The sequence below is a fragment of the Myxine glutinosa genome, chromosome 1, assembly GCF_964187855.1.
Source record: "Myxine glutinosa chromosome 1, kmMyxGlut1.1, whole genome shotgun sequence".
Classification (NCBI taxonomy): domain Eukaryota; kingdom Metazoa; phylum Chordata; class Myxini; order Myxiniformes; family Myxinidae; genus Myxine; species Myxine glutinosa.
Genome location: NC_136261.1, coordinates 148,686,811 through 148,704,247, shown reverse-complemented (window position 1 = coordinate 148,704,247; position 17,437 = coordinate 148,686,811). Strand labels below are relative to the sequence as shown.

At 38.2% G+C, this 17,437-nt stretch overlaps 1 protein-coding gene across 8 annotated transcripts in view; it reads right to left on the bottom strand.

Moving 5' to 3' along the window:
• Positions 1 to 17,437, bottom strand: part of LOC137429537 (protein-methionine sulfoxide oxidase mical3a) — a 272,059-nt gene that overhangs the window by 166,520 nt on the left and 88,102 nt on the right. The window lies entirely within an intron of this gene.

Sequence of the window (17,437 nt, the reverse complement as noted above, 5' to 3'; positions counted from 1 at the left end):
ACATACTCTACCATCCTATTCCTAATATCCATCAACCATCTCTCTGATTCTCTGGAACATACTCTACCATCCTATTACTAATCTCCATTAACTATCTCTCTGATTCTCTGGAACATACTCTACCATCCTATTCCTAATCTCCATTAACTATCTCTCTGATTCTCTGGAACATACTCTACCATCCTATTCCTAATCTCCATCAACCATCTCTCTGATTCTCTGGAACATACTCTACCATCCTATTCCTAATCTCCATCAACCATCTCTCTGATTCTCTGGAACATATGCTACCATCCTATTCTTAATCTCCATCAACCATCTCTCTGATTCTCTGGAACATACTCTACCATCCTATTCCTAATCTCCATCAACCATCTCTCTGATTCTCTGGAACATACTCCACCATCCTATTCCTAATCTCCATTAACTATCTCTCTGGAACATCCTCTATCTGTTTTCTGATGACTCTACCCTCTCCCATAACATCCCTCATCATTCAGATAGACAGGAGTAGTTAATAAATGTTGTTCCTGGGACAGCCCCCAATCTCCATTCACTTACATGTAAATTTTCCTCTCAACATCACTTTTCTTCATTTCCCCTTAACACCTCTATTCCTGCCCCCCTTGGTCTTATGGGCCTTTTACTCTTACTATCAATGATCATTGTTGTTTAGTAGACCACTGAAACAATGATCCTACAAATATTTGTTTATGTGTGGGAAATAATTTAATTCTCTTACCACTTCCATCACCATCTAATACATTAACAAAGAAGATGTTTGAGTTTGGTTCTTTATCAAGATATTTTAACTGAGCTAAGATAAAATGATAAACCTCCCTCAATGTCCTTGTCTGAGCACCTCCAGTGCCACACACTTTTTGGTCGGCTCCGTCCACTTTTTGTTAAGCTCCGTCCACTTTTTGTTATACCACGCCCACTTTTTACTAAGTCCCGCCCATTTTTACTATGCCCCACCCACTTTTGCTAAGTCCCGCCCACTTTTTGTTAAGCCACACCCACTTTTACTACGCTCACCCACTTTATGCTAAGTCCCGCCCATTTTTACTATGCCCCGCCCACTTTTTGCTAAGTCCCGCCCAGTTTTGCTAAGCCCCACCCACTTTATAAACTCTGCCATTGTATCATTTTCAGTTAAGACATTACATCATTTTCAGGGAATTTCCATCACATCATTTCCAGTTAAGACATGCCCAGGGAATTTCCACAGGAAATGACACACCCAGTCCTTCTTATAAAAGGCACCGACCACAGGCTTTTTCAAACATGCTTTCTGCTTCACTTGAGAATGGCCTACAGTGCTGACATGGATTGGGATAATTTTGGTATCCCTTGGAGTCCTACTACCTGTGAAGCGCTCAACCTTCAGATTGATGAACTGGACTCGAACCTTTTATCAATGGAGGCAAGTTTGTTTATTTATTTATTTAATTTTTTTATTTTTTTATTTTTTTTTTAGGTTAGACTCGTGTAAGAGTTAACAAAGTTTATTTTAATATTCATAGAGCTTGATTTATACAAATAAAAATATTGTATTAAATTAATACATTGTTATTTTCTCCCACAGGAAATTGTATCTGAGATACGAAATGAAAATTCTACTTTTAACACAACTTGGGATAAAGTTATTTTTTTGTTTGAAGATCTTTTGAACATCCAAGACCCACAGAACGAGTTCTACCTTGATGACCCAGCCAAAGAGTTATACCTTGGAGATCCACAAAATCCTGAAAAAGAGTTCTACCATGATGATACTTATTGTGAGTTATCAAAACAAAACCCACTGAACAAGTTCTACCTTGATGAGCCAGAATACAAGTCATACATTGGAGACCCACAATTTTTTGAAAATTGGGAAAGGGGAGTTCTCCCTGATGGTCCACAGTTATACTATGTGAGACACATCACAGAAACCCTAAAAAATTGGGCAAGGAGAGTTCTCCCTGATGGTCCGCAGTTATACTATGTGAGACACATCATAGAAACCCTAAAAAATTGGGAAACGGGAATTCTCCCTGATGGTCCGCAGTTATACTATGTGAGACACATCACAGAAACCCTAAAAAATTGGGCAAGGAGAGTTCTCCCTGATGGTCCGCAGTTATACTATGTGAGACACATCATAGAAACCCTAAAAAATTGGGAAACGGGAATTCTCCCTGATGGTCCGCAGTTATACTATGCGAGACACATCATAGAAACCCTAAAAAATTGGGAAAGGGAAGTCTTCCCTGATGGTCCGCAGTTATACTATGTAAGACTTATCACGGAAACCCCCAATATTTCTGAAAATTGTGGTTCTACCTTGGAGACTTGGAAAGATGGTTATATTTTTGGAGACTCGGAATGGGGGTTTTGTTTTGATGACTCGGATTTGTGATACCTATCTTGGAGGCTCAACAGGAATGTGGTTATACCTTGGGAACTTGGAAAGTTGGTTTTATTTTGGAGACTACCTGTGGGGTCCATCTTGGAGACTCTTTGGATTCTAAAGCAATGAACAATGTTCTTTGTTTAATGACGCTTGATTTAAGCAATATCAAGAAAGTTTGAGGAAGAAAATGCTGGAAAATTCTTTCTTCCCATTTCTACTTCTTCAAACTTGAAAGCCTTGAAAGACAGAATTGGCAGAAGAGGAAAAAAAAAAAAAGAAATACGTATTTTTAAAAAAAGAAGAAAAAAAGATTATGTTAGGGTTAGGGTGGGATTTTGAATGTGAGGGTTAGGGATGGGGTTGGGTTAGGGATGGGATTTTGAATGTGAGGGTTGGGGTTGGGTTAGGGATGGGGATGGGGTTGGGTTAGGGTTGGGATTTTGAATGTGAGGGTTAGGGATGGGTTGGGTTAGGGATGGGGTTGGGTTAGGGATGGGGTTGGGTTAGGGATGGGGTTGGGTTAGGGATGGGGTTGGGTTAGGGATGGGTTGGGTTAGGGATGGAGTTGTGTTAGGGATGGGTTTGGGTTAGGGATGGGGTTGGGTTAGGGATGGGTTTGGGTTTGGGATGGGGTTGGATTAGGGATGGGGTTGGATTGGGGTTGGATTAGGGATGGGGTTGGGTTAGGGATGGGGTTGGGTTAGGGATGGGGTTGGGTTAGGGTTTGTATATTATTATGACTCACTCACACATACACACACACAAAAGTTAAGCCCCAACTGAAAAGTTGAGGGATTCTGTGTTTGGGGTTCACAGATCTCAAGAACGTATCCCCATTGTACACACAAAAGTTAAGCCCCAACTGAAAAGTTGAGGGATTCTGTGTTTGGGGTTCACAGATCTCAAGAACGTATCCCCATTGTACACACAAACAAAAGTTAAGCCCCAACTGAAAAGTTGAGGGATTCTGTGTTTGGGGTTCACAGATCTCAAGAACGTATCCCCATTACATTTTATTTATTTATTTATTATTTTCAAGGGTATCATCTGCTTACTTGTGTTTTTTGTAATTCTTGTGAGTAAAACGAACCCAAGATTTCTTCCCCATTCATATCATATAATTTGTAAGTCCAAGGGACTATCCATTACATCAACAATTTTAAATAATTCATTAGTCCATCTCTTTGTATAACCTTTCTCAAAATGGCTTTTCCATCTGTATATTCTTACAATATCACCAACTTTGAACTTGGGCTTTCTCAAATTAATCTCCTTTTCATATTCTAATTTTGTAAATGTTTCTGATGGTTTTGATTTTGTTGATGAATGAACTGTATTATTGTAATTATCTACAATATTCTGGATTAAATATACCCATTGTTGAGAACCGAGTTGTGTGAATTTTTTATATAGTTTCTCTTTCAAAGTGCGATTAAAATGCTCAATAACAACTGCCTTTCCCTCATTAAAGGTGCTGTATAATTTAATATCCTCCCCCTTAAGAAATTTCATAAATATTTTGTTATAGAACTCTGTTCCCTCGTCAGTCCATAACTTCTTTGGTTTTCTTTTACTTTTACTAAATATTCCACTGAAAGCTAACATAAGAGTATTACCCCTTTTGTTTTTCAAAGGAACAACCCAGGCAAATCTACTCCTCAAATCAATAACGGTTAAAGCATACCTGTATCCCTTATCATTATTTAGTTTGATTAAATCAGCGGACCATATGTGGTCGGTGTATTTAGAATAAACTTTCCTTCTTTTAAACTTTGTGATTATAGGTTTATGTAATTCATTAGCCAAAAGCTCTTCAGTCTTGATGACATCATTGGAGTTTAATAGTTTTTTGGGGAATAACCAAGACAAAGTTTCAATTTAGCACTTATCATTTTTTTCACAATAAACCAATCAACTTTCTCTCTCAACGTAGGATTTCGTATCAAAGACAAATTATACAACATTTCTCTGTCTGCTTCATGTTTTTCATCCAATATAGTGGTATTCCCATAAGCAATATCATGCTTCATACACACTTCATCAACCCTATTTATAGGCTTGGACCAAGGTTTTGGATTGTCAGCCTCATCTAATCTTTTATCCAAGTTTGTTCCTGGACCACAGAAAGAATACCCTGGAAGGCGTAATTCCCCTGGAATTCCAGTTGTTGTAAATTTACTTCCTGACAGAAACTTTTGTATGTCTCCTCCACTTTTAGGAGAGATGAATTGGCACTTTTTAGAGCCACACACTTGACATATTCCTTTTTGATAAACTCTATAATTTTTAGCTTAAACATGAGATATTTTTAGATTTAGTTTTCTTTTTACATTTGAGACAATAACTCATATTTATTTATCAGAAAAATTCCGACAGCGTATCAAAACCTTTTTGGTTTTTAACATATACATTTCAATCTTTATTTTTAAAACATAAAGAATCCTAAGGAATGCCGTCACTCTCTCCTCCATTTATTTACAAATAAAATTAACTAAAGTCAATAACACCAACATCATCAACCACATAACCTTTGACTTCTTCATGTAAATCTCCTCGCTGAACTCATCTCAAACATTTTTAAAATCATTATCTTAGTAAGAGTCGTTAATTCTTTATTTTCCTCTTCGGTGCATTGAGATTGATTTATTTGCTGTAATACACTCAATCTTTTACGAATCTCACTGATTTCCATCTTTTTATATTTTTCCTCCCTCTCTCTTTGCTCCCTCTCCTCCTTCTCTCTTTTCTCCCTTTCCTCCCTCTCTTCCTTCTCTCTTTTCTCCCTTTCCTCCCTCTCCTTTTTCTCTCTTTCCTCCTTCTCCTTTTTCTCCCTTTCCTCCTTCTCCTTTTTCTCCCTCTCCTCCTTCTCCCTTTCCTCCCTCTCCTCCTTCTCCTTTTTCTCCCTCTCCTCCTTCTCCTTTTTCTCCCTTTCCTCCTTCTTCTCCTCCTCTCTTTCCTCCTTCTCTTCTTCAACTCCTTCCTCATCCCTTGCTACCCTTGAGTTTGAGCCCCAAAGAATATTATACGTATACTCATCTGGATTTTGAGATATTCTTGTATCTATAATTATTTTTCTCATAATAGGATACCAATAAGATTTGTTGACGATTTCTAAAAGAGTTTTATATTTCATAACTTTGAGAAGTTCATTTTTATGTAATATTTTAAACAAGTCTCTATTTGTGGGTTTAACAATATCAGTATAAGGCCAGTTTTTAACGACAAAATTTCCATGTATATGCTCCACATCATAAGGTATGTAATACCGAGCACCCTTTTCTTGTAGGTATCCCTGAATACAAAAATTATAATTCTCTTGTAGTCTTTTTCCTGCCATTTATGTATCAGAAATATATGTGAGGTTAATATTATGATAGGTAATACCACCCCATCTTCCCACTACCAAATCGGTTTGTATTCCTCGGCTTTCTATCCATATCTCATTACCTTCCTTCTTTGTCATGCTAACCATCGCTATACTATCATATATTTTTCTTTTCTTAAAATCATGTGTTTGTTGTTTACTAATTGTACTTCCACATAAATCCTTATCCTCACCAAGCGGATAATATTCTTCTTTACGAGACTGATTAAAATCATGTAGGTCTTCTAAGTTTATTGAAAAGGACCAATTATACCCTAAATCAGGCATATCATACCCCCATTTATTAATTCGCATATTAACTATACTAGGGCATGCCCGTACTATATATAAGCTAGGACGTGCCCGTACGTGGGTGCCCGTTCCTTGACAAAAAAAAAAAAAAAATTTGTGTAGGGGTGTGTGTGTGTAAACATCCTAGGGCGTGCCCGTACGTGGGTGCAAAAAAACATGCGTGCAAACAACAACAACAAAAAAAAACTTTGAAACCACGTGGCAGTAACGACCACAGAACCCCCCCCCCCCCTCTATTTACATGAATGGTTTGGTCCATTCGCAACGACCACAGAACCCCCCCCCCTCTATTTACATGCAATGGTTTGGTCCATTCGCAACGCCAAAGCGAACGGCGAACGGCTAAATCGCCATAGCTCGGTAAGTACTTGTCCGATTAATATGAAACCTTGAAAAGGCACATCCTCGGGTCCCCAGCAATATACCTGGCAAGTTTAAAGTATATCGGACCCGTGGTTGTCGAGAAACAGCGGTCACAGACAAACAGACGTACAGACGTACAGACGTACAGACGTACAAACGTACAAACGTACAGAGATTACTGGAATTATAGATAGATAGTCAGGTTCATTATGTTCAGATTTATAATTTCGTTCTTTTTTTGTGGAGATTAGCAAACCTATACATTTTTGGAAAGCTTATAGCACCAGGAATCCGAAAAACCATGTTTCCATTTGCGCAAATTTTTCTTTGGCGGCCATATTGGATTTTCAAAATGGCCACCATCGGAAACCTATTTTTCGCGATATCTCAACATCCGAACCACCTAGAGTGCTGATTCCAACACCTATACCCACATTTTTGGGGATGAGGAATCACATGAAGCCATCTAAAATAATCTACACCTACCCTGGGATACCAGGTGGCAGCCTACAGCGGATTTTCAAGATGGCCACTTTCAGGAAACATGTTTTTTTCTGAATATGTATACCACATTGAGTGATGTTTCGCCTCAGTACAGTCATAGTCATAAATGGGATCATTTCAACATGTTCAGTTCATGTACATGGAAAGTCATTATATCAGACCTAATAGTTCATTTAAAATAAACCTCATGAAGCTCACAATTACTTACCTGTTGTCGTTTTATATATTTGCAGGTCTTGAGAGAAGATGAGTGAAGTTACGACTCAGCCCACACAGTGGCAGCACTGCATAATTTGTCAAACCGCTTCAGCAAAATATGGAACGCTTGTCCAGCAGCCCAAACCGGACTCGTTTGAACACTTGCTACAAACCCTTAATGATAGAGCAGCCTACCATGATGGAAAATATGTTAAAATTCACAGTCGCTTAAAGGATGAAACAAGTGAAAGTCTGCAATTCAATAATGCAGTTTGGCATCATATCTGTTATTCAAATGCAACCAACAAAGAGAAGGTACAACGTGCCAAAGACCGCCATCAATATCACATTTCAGCCGGCTCCTACACAGAGAAAAAACGTGGACAAAAGCGAAAAAGCACAGAACTGGACGAACCATCAACTTCCACCACCAGTCCGTTTACACGTTCTGCAACAGCTCCATTCATTAAGGAACATTGCTTTTTCTGCCAGGAAGATAACGAGCAAAAATTGTACACATTGAGAACAGAAAATGGTGGGAAAGCATTACACGATGCTGTGGAGCTGTCTGGAAATCTCACCCTGCAAACTAGGTTAAACACATCCATCTCACCCACTGATGCACATGCAATCGATGTTCAATACCACAAGTCATGTTGGACAACAAATGTATTCCATGTGTTACGTACCAAGGATAACAAGGGAACAACAGAGAGAGGTCATCCGTTTCAAACATCATGTTTGATTGAGTTGATTAGCCTTGTCGACTGTCAAACTCAGAATAAACAATACTTATCCATGGCACATATTGAAACAACATACATCAACTTGCTTGGTGGCGCAGATGCATTGGCGCACCACTTCCCTGCATATAGTAGACACTGGCTCAAGGAGAGAATTCTTCTAGAACTACCACACGTAACGTCTGTTAGGCAAAAGGACAGGAGAAAACCTTCTGTTCTTTACTCCCCAGATGCATGCGAATCCGATATGGTTCAGTCTGCCATGATAGAAAGTGAAGTAGACGATCTGAATATTATCTATAAAGCAGCAAAGGCATTGCGCAGAATTATCAAGAACTTCCACCAACAGGAAAACTCATCCGATGCTATACAGGTCACTAGCAGCACAGATGATGTTCCAGCAGCACTCCACGCAATGATCAGATGGGTTATGGTGGGGCCAACAGAAACACTAGAAACTGAAAAACGAACCACTCACGTTAACAGAGAAGTACTCACTGTTAGTCAGATGCTATTGGGTGGATTCAAATCTGACAAGCAAGTGAACTATAGGCCCAAAACTGATTCTGCGACCTTCCGATCAACCAAATCACAAGAAACTCCACAGTCTCTAGGATTAGCCTTGGCAGTTCACCATGACACAAGAAACAAGAAACTCCTGGAAAGTCTCTGCTCTCAAGGTTACTGTGTCTCGTACAGTCGTGTTATGCACCTCGAAACAGCCCTAGCAAATGCCATTGTGGAAAACACCCTGAAGTTCCAAGGACTTTATGTTCCTCCATTTTTGAAGAAGGGAACTTTTGTGTTTTTTGCAGCTGATAACACAGACTTTGCTGAAGACAGCGTGGATGGCAAAGGGACAACCCATGGAACAATCATTGCTGTTTATCAAAAACGTGACACTCAAGGAGAAACATTGGCGCCACAACTGAGCATAGCTGACACTACCAGTTTGTCAGTGACCCCGTACCAGGTTCCTATGCTTCATTGTGACAAGCCGGTGCCGAAAACCATAAAGAGAACAGACACATTCCACATCAGCAAGGATGGTATATCACCAGCGTATCACCTTACACATCTAGGATGGTTGGTTGCTTCTATGATCACCAGAATGCAGAAATCAAACAGCACATATATACCTGGTTGGGCAGGATACCACTCATTGCTGTCGGGTAGTCACAGTTTGACACAAGTCGGAGTCTTACCCCTTCTACCTGAAGTAGCACACGAGTGGTCGACTCTTCTGACCGTCATCTCTCAGACAACTCAGCTAAAGAACTTAGTTGTTGGTACAAGCCACCCTACAGTCATTTCCTGGGATATGGCCCTCTATGAAAAGGTGATAAGGCTGCTGGATGCAAGGCCAGACCTGAAAGGTACCGTTGTACCTCGGCTTGGCGAGCTGCATGTGGTCATGGCTGTTTTGAGAGCCCTGGGTACTTCCATTGAGAACTCAGGTATTGATGACGCGTGGATAGAGGCCGACATCTACGGACCTTCAACAACAAGGCAGATCCTGAGATGTTCGCATTACAAACGCATTCTCCGTGCTCATATTTATTCATATATAGCACTTTATGAAATGGCGCTGGACCTGTTCTTCAAAGATTATCCACAGTTGAAAGCCGTTTGCTCAGATATGTCAGAAGAAATAGACGAGGCATGTTCAGAAAAGGACAAGTTCACCAAAGCCACAAGTGTGAAAGAAGCCAACACAAAACTGTTGAATGTCATCACTACAGCTGATGTTGTGAACATATTCAAGACTTGGAAAACAGAACAATCCAAAAAAGCCATGTTCAAGTCCTTGATGAATTACCTGCATCGAGTGGAGACAATTCTGTTCTTTGTGGAAGCTTCTCGGGATGCAGATCTCAAACTCCACCTCGAATCTGGTGAGGCACTCAGCAAGCTATTTTTCTCCATGGATCGTATCAAATACAAACGTCTTTGGCCGCGATACATAGCAGATATGTATGACCTGAGGAAGACGCATCCGGCCACATACAGGGAACTCGAGAATGGAAATATCTCAGTAACGAAATCTAGCATCCCCTTTGTATCAATCGGTGCAGACCACGCTTGTGAACAGGAAAACAGAGCAATGAAGGTTCATTCTGGACTTCCAGGCATCTCCAATAATGCCAATGCAAGGCAGAGATTCTTTATGGCCTCTCCAGAATTGTCACGGCTGACCAGAGAATTCAAAGATCAGTTCGACACCAAAACAGACAAAGTGACAGAACACCACGAACTTAGTCCGAGGGCAGTGAATCTGAACAATACAGCGGTTGAAAAGATCAAGGCTGCTATCATGAGTCATGGCAATCCATTTACCACAGAAGGAAATAGCATATACAACTTGATCACACATGCCTATGTCCCAGAGGAGCACACGTCACAAATCCTGAATATCGACAACATTGGTCAACACTTGTATGAAGAGTATGTTGACGAAAGAATCAACGGAACAGTCAGCTTATTTGCACCCGTGAAAAAAGAAAACAACACGATGTACTTGTCTGGTGTGAAGAAGACCAAGATCATGCTCAGGGAAAGTCAGTCGACTTGAAGGAAACAAAAGACTTGTATGGAAGGCTGATGATATTGACAAAATCAAGCCGTGATGTTGACCAGAAAGACGCAATAGGCAACTACGAATTCACCCTTACACCTCGCGCCTTGTTCGCACCAAACGGTGACCTGCTTCCTTGCCTTGACAAGTCAAAGTTAATCCATCTCCTTGTGAAACATGGAGACTTAGCTCCGGGTGACTTAGCTCCGACCTCAAGTCCTCAAGCTCAAGTCCATAACTCTGCAGCTATGAAAATAGCAGTAGTCGACGCCATGGTTCTTGTACAGAAATTGTCGACAAAACCAGCTGCAACAGTAACCGTTGAAGATCTCAGTGTCAGCTTTAATACCAGATTGATGTCACTGACAAGACATTTTGACGAAGTTATCCTCGTGTTTGATACTTACAAGGCCGATTCGTTGAAGCAAAGCACAAGACAAAAAAGACGAGGGGGGCACAATCCAGTCCAGTACCAAGTGAAGGACAATACCAAGATCCAACACATCACCATGAAGCGGTTCTTGTCACACGATCAGACAAAGTCAGATTTGGCAGAATATCTGGCTGAGAAAACGTTGGAGTACAACAGAGATGCCTCCAAGCTGATAATTATATGTGCAGCAGGAAAGGCCAAGAGTAACAAAGGCGTGCATTTTGAAGACAATAATCATGAGGAGGCAGACACTCTGATGATTCACCAAGCAGTGCTGGCAACTCGCCGCAATCCCAACGCAGAACAGCTTACCTTCTTCTCTCCTGATACGGATGTCCTGGTCTTGGTCATAGCTAACTATGATGTTCTGCTCAAAAACACTGCTGTCTCCCTTGTGTCGGGCCTTGTGCAAGTACAACCAATCTGGAACAATCTTGGCGTCGAAAAGGCCAAGGCATTGCCAGCATTCCACACATTCACAGGAGCAGACAATACTGGACGGTTTTCGCGAATAGGCAAAACAACATGGTTTGAAGCTTTCGTCAGAGCCGATAGTGACGTGATACAGGCCATGAGAATGCTCGGTGATGCTGCAGATGTGACCGCAGATCAGATGTCCAACTTGGCAAGATTTGTATGTGCAGTGTACGTACCAAAGGGAATATGTATCAACAGCATTCCGGAGTTGCGCTGGTACCTCTTCTGTAAACACATGACTGAAAGTCACAAGTTACCTCCAACGCTAGGGGCTCTAAATCAGCATGTTGATCGTGTACATCTTCAGGCAAGGGTATGGGCTCAGGCTACTATCGCACATCAAGTGTTCCTGGATCCACAGCAACATGGCTACTTCAAGGACAACGATGGGGAATTGAAACCACTAATGACAGATGTACCACCAGCACCGAAAGCAATACTTGAGATGGTCAGATGTCAGTGCAAAGGAGACTGCTCATCGAGACGGTGTTCGTGCCGTGCCAATGACTTGGCATGCACAGATTTGTGTTTGTGCAGCTCCGAATGTGAAAACGACGATGACTGTCAACCTGTTCTCTGCTCTGACGACAGTGATGAGGACATTTGAAAACCTATGAGGACAAAATGTTGATGAATGTTGACAAAGATAAAATTTCATCTATGGGAAATATTCTATGTTCAAATAAAAGTAATTATTACATGTATAATTATGGATTGTATAGCCTCATCTCTATATACTTACCTCTTGAAAACATAAATCACCTGTTTAGGATATATGAGGGATGTGGTTTCATAATTATGATCCGTGTGCCACAATGTAGCGAAACATCACTCAATGTGGTATACATATTCAGAAAAAAACATGTTTCCTGAAAGTGGCCATCTTGAAAATCCGCTGTAGGCTGCCACCTGGTATCCCAGGGTAGGTGTAGATTATTTTAGATGGCTTCATGTGATTCCTCATCCCCAAAAATGTGGGTATAGGTGTTGGAATCAGCACTCTAGGTGGTTCGGATGTTGAGATATCGTGAAAAATAGGTTTCCGATGGTGGCCATTTTGAAAATCCAATATGGCCGCCAAAGAAAAATTTGCGCAAATGGAAACATGGTTTTTTGGATTCCTGGTGCTATCAGCTTTCCAAAAATGTATAGTTTTGCTAATCTCCACAAAAAAAGAACGAAATTACATAACAAACCTGACTAATATGTCCTTCTTTATAAAATTCAATTGTAAGCAGACAGTTAAATTTAATGAGGAAAGGTGTATGGTCAGTATAACCAGGTGTTGTGGTTGTAAATTTTACTTGTTTAACAAAATGTGCTGTTTTATTTAAAGATATATATTGTGATAAATCACTGAATCTAATCAAGTCATTCGCATCTGTAGGGTTTGGATAATTGATTAATTTATAAGTATTCTTCATATTAATATTTTTACTTATACTATATTTTTGTCGGTCAGCCTGTGCCTTTGTATAATAATTTGATAAATCAATATCCTGAGAGGATTCTCCAAAGATAGAACCATCTTTTCCGACATGTCATTTATATTAGATTTAAAATGACATCTTTAAAATTTTCATTATTGTTGGGTTGAAATAATACATATAAACATAATTGGCCACAACATTTAGAATTAATTTCTTGAACTTGAAATGTTTGATAAACACCATTCTGTAAGAATTGTATTACTTCAACAGGCGGTGGCATACCATAACTATCAAAATAATATTTATCCTGACTATTATGAATACAAACCCAATGAGAACCATTCTGTGTATCTAAATTCATAATAATATTTTTTGTATTCTTGGACAACTTTGTTAATTCATCTCTCATACAAATAACCACATTATCAATTTTTAGTTTTTTACAATACTTAGCTAGTTCTATATTTGACGTTGTATTCTTTCCAAATTGTTTAAACCATTTATCCATTTATTTATGAGAAAGATACAATCCATTACCCCGTTTAGTTAGTTTAACACCCGCTTGAGCGATAGAGGTAAGCATATCTCCAACCAACAATCTAGCTTTATCAGGTAGACTTTCAAGTTTTTGAGCAAAATCTACAATTACACCACTTCCACAAATTTGTTTCTCCAACTCCTTGTGATGTCTTTCCAATTCTTTTTGAGCTTTTAGTTGTGCCTTCCTTTCGTTAGCAGTTTTTACCGCTGCTGAAATACCACCAGTCAATGCTTCCGCCGCACTTAAACCAGCAAATAAAGGAATTAGAAACGGGAGAAATCCTCCCTCTTGTATTGAATATTTCTTTAACATAGGTTTTGTCATTTTAATTTTAAGTGATCCAGCATCATTTAATGTTTTTACCTGCTCTCTTGTGAGTAAAACATCAATTCTTACTGCTCCTTTTCTTTGAATTGTATTAACATTAATAATACAAGGCTTTTGATTTTGAATACAAGATGTTAATTTATTAAGATTGATTTGATTAACATATACCGGTTCTTTCCTACTCATTTATTTATGAGAAAAAATCTATGTGATATTAATCATAACACCATTATCTGTATTAATCTGTAATTGTTTCTTCCAAAAGCAAACAATATGCATTAACCTCTTCACTCTCCCCTCTTTCAATGTATAGAGAAGTATCCACTCTATTAGACTTTATAGTTTCTTTTTGAGAACTCAGGTCAATTGCGTAGATCGTATAAAGTTTTTGAAACGCAACCATATCCAAAATAGGGTCATTATTACCGTTGCTTTCACACACCTTTTGGTAAGACTTGTAGGCTTCCGCATAATCATTTTTTTCCCAATCAATTTCCAATCTATCTCGCGGATAAAATGTGCCATCAAGAGAAACCCGAAGTTGTTTCACCTTAGCATTATCACTCAGCGCATTATTCTTATCAGTACCGTCCTCTCCATCTGGTTTTTAAAAAATGAGCCATAGGTATCGTGGCTTTCCTTGAAGAACACCCAAATTCCAAGTGTAGGTAGTGTGTTCCAGTTTAACGTGTTGACATCTTCTTTTAAGGTATGATACATTTAGTGGTTTCTTTGAGTTAAGTCTTCTATTTAACATCTCTTCCGTTTTAAGATTAGGAGTATATTCACTGATATACCAACACAAATCACTAATAACAAATTTATTATTTTCTCCAAAAGCATTTTCGGCCCCAAAAAGCAACCTATTTACATTATTATTCCTTTGCAGTTGAAATCTAATTTTAAGACCATACAAAACTTTATCATAATCACAAAATCCAAATATACCTTTCAGAGGTACTGCTACGGTAAAACTATTCTCTGCTTTTGTATCATCATTATACATTGCCTTCCTTTGACTATAACCAGGGTCTGCGTTTGTACCCGTTGACATATCAGGAATAAAACCTTCAACAGCTCCCTTACCCATTCTATCACTAAACAAATATAGTGTAAATTTCATCATTTCAGATGTAGCAGAGACATAATCAACCGCTTCAACCTCTTGTGTTCCAATATACAGGCGGACACTATCAAACATTTTCCAGAAGAAATCATTTACGAGTGTAGCATTAGTATTATTCGCAGCCTTAGTGAATTTAAATTTACACAGCAAGAAACTCTCAGCTAGATTCAAGTAAGTTTGTTGATTATTTATTTCAAAACTTTTTGTTCCGTTTGAATTCCAGTCTGTTCCTGTTATAGCATTTACCTTAAAATAGTCTTCCTTTTTAGTGGAGTTTGAAATGATAATCGTATCATCCAAATCATAGATACTATCAATCACATCCATACTTGTATTTATATAGTATTAAAATCGTTGAAACCCTGACCCAAGTATTTTAATGATTTTTGTCGTTCTTGTGAAGATAGTTGAGTTTTACCTTTTTTTATTTCTTTGATTGCTTGTAATTTATGAGACTCCTTTTGAGCATCTTTTATACTCTTTATAGCACCCGCAACTGAACCCACGGCAGAAGCAGTTGAACCAATTAGGTCTTTATGTTTAAGAATGGTTGAACCAATACCCATTAGAGTATCAATTATCCCATCTCCTTTATTTCTAAATTGATGCCCCACACCCCGTTGTCTCTTTGGTTTATAGTATCCTCTACCAAGAAACATACCTTCACCCTTATAGTATGGTGAAAGGAACATCCCATCCCCTGTAATTATTTTATATTTTCCCAACTCGTGTTTTCTCACAATAACCATTATTTATTTATTGAAAAACTTCACGTAGGTGAATTCTGATGGATATAATTTCTTCATTAAAGGAGATCATAGGATTATCTTGATCGGTTATCCTAAAATTTACTCTGTATATGGTTTTTCCTGACACAGGTAAATAAACAAGATTTTTTGGTTCCATATTGAATTTATAACCAATTGGGGTTGAGTATGCGCTGAATGAAAATATTGTATTTGTTCTTATTCCATCGTTATAAGCACCATCAATCAAATCACAATGAATTAATACCGAATTTATACCGGAGGATATTTGAATGACATTATCACTGTAAACCGTCCCGTTAGTTTCAATCTTTTTTGAAGAGAAACCCAATAGCTCTCTGAACGAATTTTCAATCGTGAAATCAACTTTATAATTATTTTTAAGTTTAATAGTTGATTTTGAAGTGTGTTTTTGAATATCTATTACAATATTTTTTGGTTCATCACCTTTTTCTTTCATAAGCCGAGAGACTTCTGAAGATATTTGAGAAATCTCGTAAGCTCCGGGTGAAACGGTTATAGTTTTGTATCCACTTCCTGTATTATAACTAAACTTGTTGTTTTTCTCTGTGATATTAAACAAGGTATTATAAGTTTCCATCGACAATAAAGATGCCTCATATTCTTTTGTGGGGTCAAGTTGTAGTGGGTAAGGGAATGATGCTGTGTAATCACTCGTTGTGAAATTAAAACGAAGAATTGTGCTTCTCATCTTATTTAATATCTAATAAAATATCTTTGTATTGACATTTATTAATTATTTTCATGTTCATCAACTGATCTAAAATGGCTGAGGCTTCATTAAAACAATTGTTTCCAGCCTTCTTGCTACCTAACAACAATAATAGCCTATTAACTAATTGTGATGGGTCATTTGGAAGAAAGCTAACACCCGAACCAAGCTTACTTAAAGCATCAATAATATGTTTCTCATTCTCATTCTTCTTCCTTTTACCAGCAACAGAAACTCCATAATCAAGTGCATTTAGCAACTCAATATACTCTCTATCTTCCTCTCTTTCCATATCAAGTGGTTCCTCAAAATATTTTGAACCACTGAATCCGGAGTTTGTTAGAAGAAACATTAATCTTGGAGTTAATTCAACATTTGGTTGAGTAGAACTTAAGAACACCAATTCATCATTAAATATCAATAACTTTTCTTTCACAAGATGGAACTGTGCTGGTTCTTCTGTTGGAATGAGACCTGCTCTGGTTTTTGAACCCGCCGAATATTCATTGTTTTGAAAAGCTTCCACAACATAATTAGGGGGTTGATTTACCTCCTCAAGTTTCCGAAATAATCCTTCATCATCATATTCTAATTCTCCAAGTTCTTGCTCTGTCATTTGACTAAAATCTTTGAGCATTTGAAGATTTTTCGGAGTAAATTCTAACGTGGGAACTGTAGGTGAAATCGTTTGTTGAGTTTTTAAAAGTGGTTTAAAAAATTTCTCTTGTTTTCTTTCAAAGGATTCTTCACCAGTTAGTTTCTGTCTCCGTTTCTTCTTTATCTCTTCCTGTTGCTTTACAACTTTTGAAACCAACTCTTGATGTTCTTTAAACTTTCTTGCTCTTTCTTCGGTATTCATTTTCTGTATTTATTTATTGAAAAATATCATTTAATGAATTGTAAAGGTCAATGGAAAAATTTTCCTTTTCTTCATCATTATAGTAAATGTGTTGAAATAAATCCTTTTCTTTAAATATTTCATCAAATTCTTTATTGGTATTAATACGAGTTGTTATTTCTTCTTCACTAATACTTGTATCTCTGCTTTTCATATGTTTGCGTTGAGTCTCCTCATCGATATCAAAACCGAATGATAAAATCTTAACTCCATCACCACACAAATGTTTAATAATTTGTCTCATTCCTTCA